The sequence below is a fragment of the Stenella coeruleoalba genome (genome assembly GCF_951394435.1).
Source record: "Stenella coeruleoalba genome assembly, chromosome: 18".
In the NCBI taxonomy this organism is placed as follows: domain Eukaryota; kingdom Metazoa; phylum Chordata; class Mammalia; order Artiodactyla; family Delphinidae; genus Stenella; species Stenella coeruleoalba.
Window position 1 is genome coordinate 17804430 of NC_137164.1, and position 14126 is coordinate 17818555.

Below are 14126 nucleotides of genomic sequence, written 5' to 3' on the forward strand. Positions count from 1 at the left end.
GTGCGGCTGCTTCCCTCTAGCTATCTATTTTACATTTGGTAGTGTATATAAGTCCATGCCTCTCTCTCACTTCGTCCCAGCTTACCCTTCCCCCTCCCCATGTCCTCAAGTCCATTCTCTACATCTGAGTCTTTATTCCAGTCCTGCCCCTAGGTTCTTCAGAACCATATTTTTTTAAAATTCCATATATATGTGTTAGCATACGGTATTTGTTTTTCTCTTTCTGACTTACTTCACTCTGTATGACAGACTCTAGGTCCATCCACTTCACTACAAATAAGTCAATTTCGTTTCTTTTTATGGCTGAGTAATATTCCATTGTATACATGTGCCACATCTTCTTTATCCATTCATCTGTCAATGGACACTTACGTTGCTTCCATGTCCTGGCTATTGTAAATAGAGCTGCAATGAACATTGTGGTACATGACTCTTTCTGAATTATGGTTTTCTCAGGGTATATGCCCAGTAGTGGGATTGCTGGGTCATATGGTAGTTCTAGTTTTAGATTTTTAAGGAACCTCCATACTGTTCTCCATAGTGGCTGTATCAATTTATGTTCCCACCAACAGTGCAAGAGGGTTCCCTTTTTTCCAACCCTCTCCAACGTTTATTGTTTGTAGATTTTTTGATGATGGCCATTCTGACTGGTGTGAGGTAGTTTTGATTTGCATGTCTCTAATGATTAATGATGTTGAGCATTCTTTCATGTGTTTGTTGGCAGTCTGTATATCTTCTTTGGAGAAATGTCTATTTAGGTCTTCTGCCCATTTTTGGATTGGGTTGTTTGTTTTTTTGATATTGAGTTGCATGAGCTGCTTGTAAATTTTGGAGATCAGTCCTTTGTCAGTTGCTTCATTTGAAAATATTTTCTCCCATTCTGAGGGTTGCCTTTTCATCTTGTTTATGGTTTCCTTTGCTGTGCAAAAGCTTTTAAGTTTCATTAGGTCCCATTTGTTTATTTTTATTTCCCTTTCTCTAGGAGGTGGGTCAAAAAGGATCTTGCTGTGATTAATGTCAAAGAGTGTTCTGCCTATGTTTTCCTCTAAGAGTTTTATAGTGTCTGGACTTACATTTAGGTCTTTAATCCATTTTGAGTTTATTTTTGTGTACGTTGTTAGAGAGTGTTCTAATTTCATTCTTTTACATGTAGCTGTCCAGTTTTCCCAGCACCACTTATTGAAGAGGCTGCCTTTCTCCATTGTATATTCTTGCCTCCTTTATCAAAAATAAGGTGACCATATGTGCGTGGGTTTATCTCTGGGCTTTCTATCCTGTTCCATTGATCTATATTTCTGTTTTTGTGCCAGTACCATACTCTCTTGATTACTGTAGCTTCATAGTATGGTCTGAAATCCGGGAGCCTGATTCCTCCAGCTCCATTTTTCTTTCTCAAGATTGCTTTGGCTATTCAGGGTCTTTTGTGTTTCCATACAAACTGTGAAATTTTTTGTTCTAGGTCTGTGAAAAATGCCATTGGTAGTTTGATAGGGATTGCATTGAATCTGTAGATTGCTTTGGGTAGTTAGTCATTTTCACAACATTGATTCTCCCAATCCAAGAACATGGTATATCTCTCTATCTCTTGGTATCATCTTTAATTTCTTTCATCAGTGTCTTATCGTTTTCTGCATACAGGTCTTTTGTCTCCTTAGGTAGATTTATTCCTAGGTATTGTATTCTTTTTGTTGCAGTGGTAAATGGGAGTGTTTCCTTAATTTCTCTTTCATATTTTTCATCATTAGTGTATAGGAATGCAGGTAATATCTGTGCATTAATTTTGTATCCTGCTAACTTTACCAAATTCATTGATTAGCTCTAGTAGTTTTCTGGTGGCATCTTTAGGATTCTCTATGTATAGTATCATGTCATCTGCAAACAGTGACAGCTTTACTTCTTCTTTTCCAATTTAGATTCCTTTTATTTCTTTTCCTTCTCTGATTGCTGTGGCTAAAACTTCCAAAACTATGTTGAATAATAGTGGTGAGAGTGAACAACCTTGTCTTGTTCCTGATCTTAGTGGAAATGATTTCATTTTTTCACCATTGAGGACGATGTTGGCTGTGGGTTTGTCATATATGGCCTTTATTATGTTGATGTAAGTTCCCTCTATGCCTACTTTCTGGAGGTTTTTTTTTTTTATCATAAATGGGTGTTGAATTTTGTCAAAAGATTTTTCTGCATCTACTGAGATGATCATATGGTTTTTCTCCTTCAATTTGTTAATATGGTGTATCACATTGATTGATGTGCGTATATTGAAGAATCCTTGCATTCCTGGGATAAACCCCACTTGATCATGGCGTATGATCCTTTTAATGTGCTGTTGGGTTCTGTTTGCTAGTATTTTATTGAGGATTTTTGCATCTATGTTCATCAGTGATATTGGCCTATAGTTTTCTTTTTTTGTGACATCTTTGTCTGGTTTTGATATCAGGGTGATGGTGGCCTCGTAGAATGAGTTTGGGAGTGTTCCTCCCTCTGCTATATTTTAGAAGAGTTTGAGAAGGATAGGTGTTAGCTCTTCTCTAAATGTTTGATAGAATTCTCCTGTGAAGCCATCTGGTCCTGGGTGTTGTTTGTTGGAAGATTTTTAATCACAGTCTCAATTTCAGTGCTTGTGATTGATCTGTTCATATTTTCTATTTTGTCCTGGTTCAGTCTTGGAAGGTTGTGCATTTCTAAGAATTTGTCCATTTCTTCCAGGTTGTCCATTTTATTGGCATATAGTTGCTTGTAGTAATCTCTCATGATCCTTTATGTTTCTGCAGTGTCAGTTGTTACTTCTCCTTTTTCATTTCTAATTCTATTGATTTGAGTCTTCTCCCTTTTTTATTTCTGATGAGTCTGGCTAATGGTTTATCAATTTTGTTTATCTTCTCAAAGAACCAGCTTTTAGCTTTACTGATATTTGCTATTGTTTCCTTCATTTCTTTTTCATTTATTTCTGATCTGATCTTTATGATTTCTTTCCTTCTGCTAACTTTGGGGGTTTTTTGGTTCTTCTTTCTCTAATTGCTTTAAGGTTGTTTATCTGAGATGTTTCTTGTTTCTTGAGGTAGGATTGTATTCTATAAACTTCCCTCTTAGAACTGCTTTTGCTGCATCCCATAGGTTTTGGGTCATCATGTTTTCACTGTCACTTGTTTCTAGGTATTTTTTTTATTTCCTCCTTGATTTCTTCAGTGATCTCTTGGTTGTTAACTAGTGTAGTGTTAAGCCTCCATGTGTTTGCATTTTTTTACACACTTTTCCCTGTAATTGATCTAGTCTCATAGCATTGTGATCGGAAAATATACTTGATAATCATATCAATTTTCAATTTTCTTAAATTTACCAAGGCTTGATTTGTGACCCAAGATAAGATCTATCCTGGAGAATGTTCCATGAGCACTTGAGAAGAAAGTGTATTCTGTTGTTTTGGGATGGGATGTCCTATAACTATCAATTAAGTCCATCTTGTTTAATGTATCATTTAAAGCTTTTGTTTCCTTATTTATTTTCATTTTGGATGGTCTGTCCATTGGTGAAAGTGGGGTGTTAAAGTCCCCTACTATGATTGTGTTACTGTCCATTTCCCCTTTTATGGCTGTTAGCATTTGCCTTATGTATTGAGGCGCTCCTATGTTGGGTCCATAAATATTTACAATTGTTATATCTTCTTCTTGGATTCATCCCTTGCTTATTTTGTAGTGTCCTTCTTTGTCTCTTGTAATAGTCTTTATTTTAAAGTCTATTTTGTCTGATATGAGAATTGCTACTCCAGCTTTCTTTTGATTTCCATTTGCATGGAATATCTTTTTCCATCCCCTCACTTTTAGTCTGTATGTGTCCCTAGGTCTGAAGTGGGTTTCTAGTAGACAGCATATATAAGGGTCTTGTTTTTGTATCCATTCAGCCAGTCTATGTCTTTTGGTGGGAGCATTTAATCCATTTACATTTAAGGTAATTATTGATATGTATGTACCTATTACCATTTTCTTAATTGTTTTGGGTTTGTTATTGTAGGTCTTTTCCTTCTCTTGTGTTTCCTGCCTAGAGAAGTTCCTTTAGCATTTGTTGTAAAGCTGGTTTGGTGGTGCTGAATTCTCTTAGTTCTGCTTGTCTGTAAATGTTTTAATTTCTCCGTCGAATCTGAATGAGGTCCTTGCTGGGTAGAGTAATCTTGGTTGTAGGTTTTTCCCTTTCATCACTTTAAATATGTCCTACCACTCCCTTCTGGCTTGCAGAGTTGCTGCTGAAAGATTAGCTGTTAACCTTATGGGGATTCCCTTGCATGTTATTTGTTGTTTTTCCCTTGCTGCTTTTAATATTTTTTCTTTGTATTTAATTTTTGATAGTTTTAGTAATATGTGTCTTGACGTGTTTCTCCTTGGATTTATCCTGTATGTGACTCTCTGTGCTTCCTGGACTTGATTAACTATTTCGTTTCCCATATTAGGGAAGTTTTCAACTATAATCTCTTCAAATATTTTCTCAGTCCCTTTCTTTTTCTCTTCTTCTTCTCGGATCCATATGATTCAAATGTTGGTGCGTTTAATGTTGTTCCAGAGGTCTCTAAGATTGTCCTCAATTCTTTTCAATTTTTTTTCTTTGTTCTGCTCTGCAGTAGTTATTTCCACTATTTTATCTTCCAGGTCACTTATCTGTTCTTCTGCCTCAGTTATTCTGCTATTGATTCCTTCTAGAGAATTTTTAATTTCATTTACTGTGTTGTTCATCATTGTTTGTTTGCTCTTTAGTTCTTCTAGGTCCTTGTTAAACATTTCTTGTATTTTCTCCATTCTATTTCCAAGATTTTGGATATCTTTACTATCATTACTCTGAATTCTTTCTCAGGTAGAGTGCCTATTTCCTCTTCATTTGTTTGGACTGGTGAGTTTTTACCTTGCTCCTTCATCTGCTGTGTGTTTCTCTGTCTTCTCATTTTGCTTAACTTACTGTGTTTGGGGTCTCCTCGCAGGCTGCGTTTCATAGTTGCCATTGTTTTTGGTGTCTGCCCCCAGTGGCTAAGGTGGTTCATGGGCTGGGTAGGCTACCTGGTGGAGGGGACTAGAGCCTGTGTTCTGGTGGATGAGGCTGGATCTTGTCTTTCTGGTGGGCAGGTCCACGTCTGGTGGTGTGTTTTGGGGTGTCTGTGACGTTATTATGATATTAGGCAGGCTCTCTGCTAATGGGTGGGTTTGTGTTCCTGTCTTGCTAGTTGTTTGGCATAGGGTGTCCAGCACTGTAGCTTGCTGGTCATTGAGTGGAGCTGGGTCTTAGCATTGAGATGGAGATCTCTGGGAGAGCTTTTGCTGTTTGATATTACGTGGAGCCAGGAGGTCTCTAGTGGACCAGTGTCCTGAACTCGGTTCTCCCACCTCAGAGGCACAGGTCTGACACCCGGCCAGAGCACCAAGAGCCTATCAGCCACATGCCTCAGAAGAAAAGGGAGAAAAAAAGAAATAAAGACAGAAAAAAATAAAATAAAGTTATTAAAATAAAAATAATTATTAAAAATAAAAAAATTAAAAAGTAATAAAAAAAGAAAAAAAAAAGAAAGAAAGAAGAGAGCAACCAAACCAAAAAACAAATCCACCAATGATACCAAGTGCTGAAAACAGTAATTAAAAAAAAAAAAAGGACAGACAGAACTCTGGGACAAATGGTAAAAGCAAAGCTATACAGAGAAAATCACACAAAGAAGCATACACATACACACTCACAAAAAGAGAAAAAGGAAATATATATATATATATATATATATATATATATAAAGGAGGAAGAGAGCAACCAAATCAATAAACAAATCTACCAATGATAATAAATTCTAAATACTAAACTAAGATAAACATAAAACCAGAAACAAATTAGATGCAGAAAGCAAACCCCAAGTCTACAGTTGCTCCCAAAGTCCACCGCCTCAATCTGGGATGATTTGTTGTTTGTTCAGGTATTCCACAGATGCAGGGTACATCAAGTTGATCGTGGAGATTTAATCTGCTTCTCCTGAGGCTTCTGGGAGAGATCTCCCTTTCTCTTCTTTGTTCGCACAGCTCCTGGGGTTCAGCTTTGCATTTGGCCCCGACGCTGCATGTAGGTCATGTAGGTCGCCTGAGGGCATCTGTTCCTGCTCTTACAGGACGGGGTTAAAGGAGCAGCTGATTAGGGGGCTCTGGCTCACTCAGGCCGGGGGGAGGGAGGGGTATGGATGAGGGGCGAACCTGCGGCGGCAGAGGCCGGAGTGACATTGCACCAGCCTGAGGTGCACCATGTGTTCTCCCAGGGAAGTTGTCCCTGGATCATGGGACCCTGGCCGTGGTGGGCTGCACAGGCTCCCGGGAGGGGAGGTGTGGATGGTGGCCTGTGCTTGCACACAGGATTATTGGTGGCTGCAGCAGCAGCGTTAGCATTTCATGCCCGTCTCTGGGGTCTGAGCTGTTAGCCGCAGCTTGCGCCAGTCTCTGGAGCTCGTTTAGGCGGTGCTCTGAATCTCCTCTTCTCATGCACCCCGAAACAATAATTTCTTGTCTCTTAGGCAGCTCCAGACTTTTTCCTGGACTCCCTCCCAGCTAGTTGTGGCGCACTAGCCCCCTTCAGGCTGTGTTCACGCCACCAACCCCAGTCCTCTCCCTGGGATCCGACCTCCGAAGCCCGAGCCTCAGCCCCCATCCCCCGCCCAGCCCGGCGGGTGAGCAGACAAGCCTCTTGGGCTGGTGAGTGCCAGTCGGCCCTGATCCTCTGTGCGGGAATCTCTCCACTTTGCCCTCCGCACCCCTGCTGTGGCTGTGCTCTCCTCTGCGGCTCCGAAGCTTTCCCCCTCAGCCACCCACAGTCTCCACCCGCGAAGGGGCTTCCTAGTGTGTGGAAACCTTTCCTCCTTCACAGCTCCCTCCCATTGGTGCAGGTCCCGTCCCTATTCTTTTGTCTCTGTTTTTTCTTTTTTCTTTTGCCCTACCCAGGTACGTGGGGGAGTTTCTTGCCTTTTGGGAAGTCTGAGGTCTTCTGTTCAGTAGGTGTTGTGTAGGAGCTGTTCCACATGTAGATGTATTTCTGATGTGTTTGTGGGGAGAAAGGTGATCTCCACATCTTACTCCTCTGCTGTCTTGAAGGTCTCCTCGAGATCTTCTGTGGTATTGCCCACAGAAGAGTGTAGAGTTTTGTGCAAATAGTTATTTTTTTTTTTTGGGGGGGTTTTTTTTGCGGTACGCGGGCCTCTCACTGTTGTGGCCTCTCCCGCTGCGGAGCACAGGCTCCGGACGCGCAGGCTCAGCGGCCATGGCTCACGGGCCCAGCCGCTCCGCAGCATGTGGGATCTTCCCAGACTGGGGCACGAACCCATGTCCCCTGCATCGGCAGGCGGACTCTCAACCACTGCGCCACCAGGGAAGCCCCCGCAAATAGTTATTGATACTAGACTCACTGGTATAAAAGCCCCAAGTATATGAGATTCCCCCTAACGTTTTAGTATCTATCTTCCATGGAGTTTTATAAGAATGAAGAGCAACAGCTGAACAATACTTTATAATTGGGGAACAATAGTGGCAGAGATGGTATTTTATGGTCAATGGTTTCGGTTAGAGGAAGTTTACAAAGAATACATTGGTGCCTGGTTTTCCATTTTGAAATGAGGATGATTTTATATGTACTACTGGTTAAACTTATTTTGCTTTTTTCAGTCCATCCTAACTATTCATTTTTTCCCTTCTTTTTTGCATATTTGCTTAAGATGTTTTCCTTAAAAATATTAAAAGTAATAGATAAATTTTTTAACATTGTATATGCAACATCATAAGGACCTTAGAATGTTAAACTCTGAATCTTGCCTTTCGTCTTCAATGTGATTGCTGTGTAATATCCTAGTTTCACCCTGTGTTTACCCTCTAAAAATTAGTAATTTTTTATAGTCAGTGTTTACTTAGATTTACCAATGTATCTACTGATTTCTTTGCTCATTATTGATTCTTGCATTCTAATCCTTCCTCCTTGGTTTATTTTTCTTCTTTCTGCAAGGGTCTGTGAGTGGGAAATTCTCTTAGTCTTGGTTTGAAAATGTCTTTATTTTATCCTCACCTTTGAATGTTAGCTTAACTGGATAGAAAGTTCTAGATTAACAGATATTTTCCCCCATCATTTTGAAGATATTATTTCATTATCTTTGGCATCTATTGTTTGTAATAAGAAGCCAGCTTTGTATGTGTATTGTTTCTTTGTAGGTGAATGTGACTTTTAGGCCCATCCTTAACATTTGTAGAACCCAGTGCAAAATTACAAATGGAGGCTCACATATCATATGTCTAAAAATTTATGAGTTAAAAATCAAGCCAACAACTTGAATAAAATATATTCTGTTGTGTCTTGACAAATACAGCTTTTAAAAACCTGGATGGCCAAGCCTTGAATTTAGTATTCTTGGAATCTTTGGGGTTCCATATTGGAACTTGGCACAGCAGGGAGGGAGTACCATCCTGGTCCCTGTCCCAGAGTTCACCTCCCATCTTTTCCAATCCTGGCTTCATCTCACACTGCAAGGAGCTTTACACATATGCTTGGGGACACTCAACTTCCAAGCCCTACAACAGTCCCTCCCTGAGCACCCCATGGCCCTAAGGGTGTGCAGTCTGTCTTAGGGGGGATGGATATACGGAAGAGGTCCATGCAGATCCTAGAAGTGGACTGGGAATTCCAGGGTCTTGGGCACCTGGAACATGGTTTGGAGGGAAGGGGCAAACTTTGGGTGGGCATGTTTCTTGATGTTGCAGTGACCTCCTTAATGGTTTCTTCCCATCCCGTCTTTTTCCTCACTATCAGAGAGAATTTTTTAAAAGCACAAATCACAGCATTTTACACTCTTGCTTAAAAACCCTTTAAAGGCCTCCCATTGCATTTGAAAAAAAATCCTTTAAAAGGACTACAGATCTCTGGGTGGTACTTCAACAGGCTAAGCTCTTTGGGAAGAGCCTTTATCCAAGATGTTTCTCTTCCTAAGACACGCTCTCCTACCTGCTCTTCCCATGACTTCTATCGTATAATTTTTGGCTTAAATGTCACCTCCTCTCCAAGTACACCTTCCCTGTGTTTGCTATTACTGCATCTTGCTCATCTCCTTCAGAGTACAAGTCATGAATTTATTTTACTTGTTTAGTGTCTTCTCCTTCAAACAACAATCTACACTAAAGAGACTGTCAAAGATAAGATATCCTGGGAAGTCGACTCTGAGATGATTAGCACATAGAAAGTTTATTAGGAGGGACTCTAATTAACACCTATTGAACAAAAGAAAGTAAGACTGAGCAGCAATCATTCAGGGGAGGCTGGCTTCCCAGAAGGGGGCTGACTTTCAGCAAACCAGTTCTCTTCAGCTGAAGCGATTCCTAAGAGGGCTGCAGCTGTGTTCTGGGCAGGGCGGTATCACATGCAGGACGGTCCATGCCTTGCGCCACTCAGATCCACTTCCTTCACACGAATCTAAGGAGCAGTTCCTTCAGGACACTGGGGTGCCATTTTTCCTTGGGAAACTTATAAAGAGGAAGGTTAGTAAGATGAACTACAACCCCCCCCTGCTGCTGCAGTTGGTCTTGAGGCTGTGACCAGTAGCCATCCTCTCCCTCCTCACTGTCAGTTAGCACCTCTGAAGGTTTAGGTGATTTACCCAGTGGAGTGACTCAGACTCTCTAAACCCATGTGTTCCAGTTACTGTTTACCATGCCCTTCTCAGGCTGCACCTGCCGCTCTTGTCCATTTGTCATCAAAATTGCACAAGGCAGTACTAAAAGATGTCTAAGTTGATTATCTGGGTGCCCCAAACACATGCTTCCCTGCCTCCACTGTGTAACAGTAGCCCTACTGCCTCTTGATGGTAAGAGTCAATTACGCCCACCAGGATCTTACTCTTGCCTGCTGGTCCTTGAAACGAGGGGCCCAAAGTGCCTGGGTGGTGGTGTAGCCTAAAGTTCAATGGATATTCCTGCTGTGTTCCCTGGTAGAAATGTTCCCCCTCTGAGAACCAAGACCTTTAAACCTGTGGTTACAGTTGTGAGGATGAAAAAGCAGAAATTCCCCAAGTGGGTCACTGGAATTGATGGTAAACAGGGACACTCCTGCTTCCACACCTGGATCTCATTCCCAGGTATTCTGGGGATACAGCACCATATAATGGTGATTGATTTAGAGCATTACTACATCCTTGAGGGTAGCACTTTATCCTCATAGGGTATCATCCCCAAGATGACAATTCAGCCAAGCTTTCAACAGGCTGCTCTATTGCTTATTAGGCCAGTAGCTTCTGGGTGTTTTGCCAAGGGATAGGTCCAGTGGATTCCACAGCCATGTGCCCACTGCTACCTCTCCTTTGTTATAAAGTGGATTCCTTGGTTGAATTCCATATTTAAGAAGCTCTTTCATCTGACAAAGGGCAAGGAAGCAATTCTAAACGGAGTGTATTGGATCACTTTTACACATAAAGGTGATCTTATGTGGGAGTGATATTGATACTATGAGAGGAGCAATCTCATGCCTGGTCCAGGGAGCAAAGTAGGTTTATCTTTTTATTGTTTATTTATTTTTTTAACATCTTTATAGAAGTATAATTGCTTTACAATGGTGTGTTAGTTTCTGCTTTATAAAAAAGTGAATCAGCTATACATATACATATATCCCCATATCTCCTCCCTCTTGCGTCTCCCTCCCACCCTCCCTATCCCACCCCAGGTTTATCTTTTTATGCCACCTGTTCAGCATAGCGTCTGCCTCAGTGCAGGTGAAGATATGAATCAGCAGAGTGGTCTACTTTAGCCAGGGCTAAGATGCTTGTTTGTTTATTTAATGTGTTTTCATGGTGAGCAAAGGGAATTCATCTGGTTCTTGGGGTGAGGGAAAAAAGGAATTAGAATTAAAATTCTTTTCCTAGTCTCCATTATCACTTCTCTCAAGCTTCCCCCTGCCCTGCCCTGTTTTATGCCATGTTTATTTATCCCAACTATAAGAGCAGAAATTATTCCCAAAGTAGTTTGATCAATAAGGATTGAGGTTGTAAAACTCATTGTGACTGATCATGTTTACCTGTTTGGTTACGCTAATTGAAAATCACGGTGGAATCTCCCTCTAGATAGAGTCTATATTTTATTACATTTGCAAAACCCTAAAAGTTATGTCATTCTCAATTCTCAGAAATAATGATGTTTTTGAGAATGTCAGACAGATTTCCTGACTATGAATTATATACACAGGTAAACAATCTTATATAGTGACCTAAATATTCCCTATTTAGCCTTTGTAAGAGTTGGTGGTCCTCTGGCTTATCTCTCTCAATCTTGACCAGCCATGAGAAGAGGGAGGGGCAGAGAAGAAAAGGTGGAGATAATCTGAGTGCTCCCAGCTGTTTTCATTCTCTCAGGAGAAATAACATTCAAGTCTTTGAGGAAGTAACTGAAATCCCTTTTATTTTTGCTTGCTGACTGTCAAGAACTTTCTAGTGACGCATGAAAAACAAGTGTCCGCCTAGGGGGACCTTCAGAAGATTTTCTTGGCAAAGAAAATTGTGTAAGAGGTGCACTCAATCAAGTCCAGCTGAAGGAAGTGGGGCTGGATTGGCTGACCCACACCTGCCCCAAATGACACCTACAGGAGAAGAGCACAGTGGAAGAAAAGGGAGCAAACAAAAGATGATGTTCTAATTTTCCATTTACTGAGAGATTACCTTTTGAAATGAACTTCTGAAGCCTCTAAGAGTGATTAGAATTGTTCTGTGTCCCACCCACCTTAACCCTTATGTTAACTGTGTTTCCCTAGGTTCTTGACAGATGCTTTTTACCAGCATGGTCCTGTATTAGCGTGAACGCCAGGAGGAAGAGTCCTCGTCCTTGCGCATCTTGGAGATAGAGCCCAGTTTCTTCTTAAAGTACTACTTGTAAATTGACAGCCTTTTGCCCTGTAGAAAAAGGTTAGAGAGCTCTAAAATAATCTTCTTTGGAACAACTAATTTTGCTGTTTTCAGATAACAATTATAGAGAGCTTCTGGAGCTGGAAAAAAAAAAAGTAAAAAAAAAAAAGAAATCACCCAGCACTAGTGCACAGGTCAATTTTAGGTGAAGAGCCTAGGATTTGTCTAATGGAAAGTTACTCAATCCAATAAATGATACTAATAAATGGCTAATTCTTTCAAGTACATTAACGTTAACCTAATTAGGTTTCCTTTGTTCCAGATGTAAATGAGGTAATCAAGTCCAGCCAGTCAGGTGTTACTTGCTTTTCTTAAATAACACTGTTTCAGGCTTCCGTATCTTTGAACACACTGCTCTCTCTTCTGGAGGAGCCTTCACTCCCTTTTTCATCTAACTACCACTTGTCCACGAAGTTCACCTTCCCAGGAAGTTTTTTTCCTAACCCCCTGTATAATTCGTGGTCCCCCATATGTGTTCACTTAAGCATTCTGTATCACACTTTTCACCCTGGACTGGAATAACCAGACTACACCTTCCCTGAGATCAGCAACCATGTCTTATTCAACTTTTCATCCTCCAAGATGCTGCAAATACAGCATCAGGCACACGATAAGCAGTGAGTGCTCAGGGATGACGCAAACCCCCATTTTTTCTCAAACATGTTTTATTGAAGTAATTTTGATCAGGTTGATACCTAAAGAAACTGACTTCAGTGTTTTGAGAAAAGTAGGCCTCTTTTAGTAAATTCACTGAACCGCTACCTTGGTCAAGCCACTTCGTTCAGTGGATATTAAGGGTCTATCACGTGGACCTTCACTCAGTGGATGTTGAGGGCCTACCACATGGACCCTCCTCATTCAGTGGCTACTGAGGGCACAGAAATAAGCCCAGAAGTCTTGTTTTAAAGAGTTTATAATCTAGGGAAGAAGATAGGGATAGATAATTTACTTCTTAGAGGAAGTGAACAGTACATTTTTGAGCAATGTGAGATTTATGTATCAGAATATGTACAAGGTCCTGGAAATCAGGGAAGGAGTTACATCTGACACCATCTGAATGAACTTCAGTTGCCGATGCTGTTGAATCAGGAGGATGCAGGGTAGGAAGACAAGAGTAGGTGGTATTTGACCTGGATTTTGAAAGATGAGTAGGAGACTGATGTGTACCTTGGCGTGTTGTTAAAGATAACAAGGGCTCAACAGTGGTTAAAGCAGTAAGAACAGAGTTTATTCAGGAACTATTGCAATAGGGGAAAAGAAACCTCAGTATACAACTGGGCTCAGTTCCCCTATTGCAATAGTTTTTGATTAAAATCTGTTTTTACTGCCTTAACTACTGTCTGGTTCTGGTTTTCTTTATGGGAGGAGAGGGTGCTGACTCAAGGCATTTCAGGCTGAGGCAAAAGAATGAACAAACATAAAGAGGAGTAAAGCAACTGAGGGAAAAAGTAAGTAATCTAAAGAAAATTGAGCAGTCAAGGAAAACAGGAATTCTCTGCAGCCAGAGCCTCCAGTAGTACTGCACAAGCGCTGGAAGATGAGGAAAAGTAGGCTTCTTTTAGCTTAGAAAATGCTGTGTTTTCCTATTTAAATGGGGAAAGTTTAAACAAAATTGCTTGAAAAGTTATGCCAAGAAGTTGGGACTTTATACTGTAGAGCCAGGGAGTTTCCAGAAAGCTGTGCAGTACTTTATAAAGATGACTGTGGTCTCAATAGATGTTAGGCTGCATGAAGCACCAGGAAGCATCTCCACTCCCAGCCTCGCTTTACTCATTTATAACAAGAAAAAAATATGGGTCTTTTGCTGTCTTAGGTCCCTTCCAATCTTGACAGCCTGCTTCCCCGAGGTACCGCTTCCTTCCTTCCATTACCTGGGCCCTGTGCCTCACTCCCTCCTTCCTTCTGATCTTGGTTTAGTTTCTCTATTCCCGGGCCTTAGGGGCTTTTCGACCGGTAGATAAATGGGGGGATGGTGGGGGCGTTTCTGGAGTAAAACGAGTCTCTCCTCCGAGGCCCTTTGTTCCCTGCAAGCACCACCTCAGTAATGCCCACGTGTAGGGCGCGCTATGGAGCAGGGAGAGGAGTTTCCAATTGCATGTCCGTCCTAGGTCCCTTTGGGGTGGCTGGACGGCCCTCCCCACGGCCAATCAATCATCCAGGGAGGGCGGCAGGAGCCCGCCCCTCGCGCGTCCCTGGTTCCCAG

General features: G+C 41.3%; 1 protein-coding gene across 5 annotated transcripts in view; it reads left to right on the forward strand.

Moving 5' to 3' along the window:
- The window catches only part of RCBTB1 (RCC1 and BTB domain containing protein 1), a 149100-nt gene that overhangs the window by 82638 nt on the left and 52336 nt on the right, over nucleotides 1-14126 (forward strand). The gene's annotated exons all lie outside the window — the stretch shown is intronic.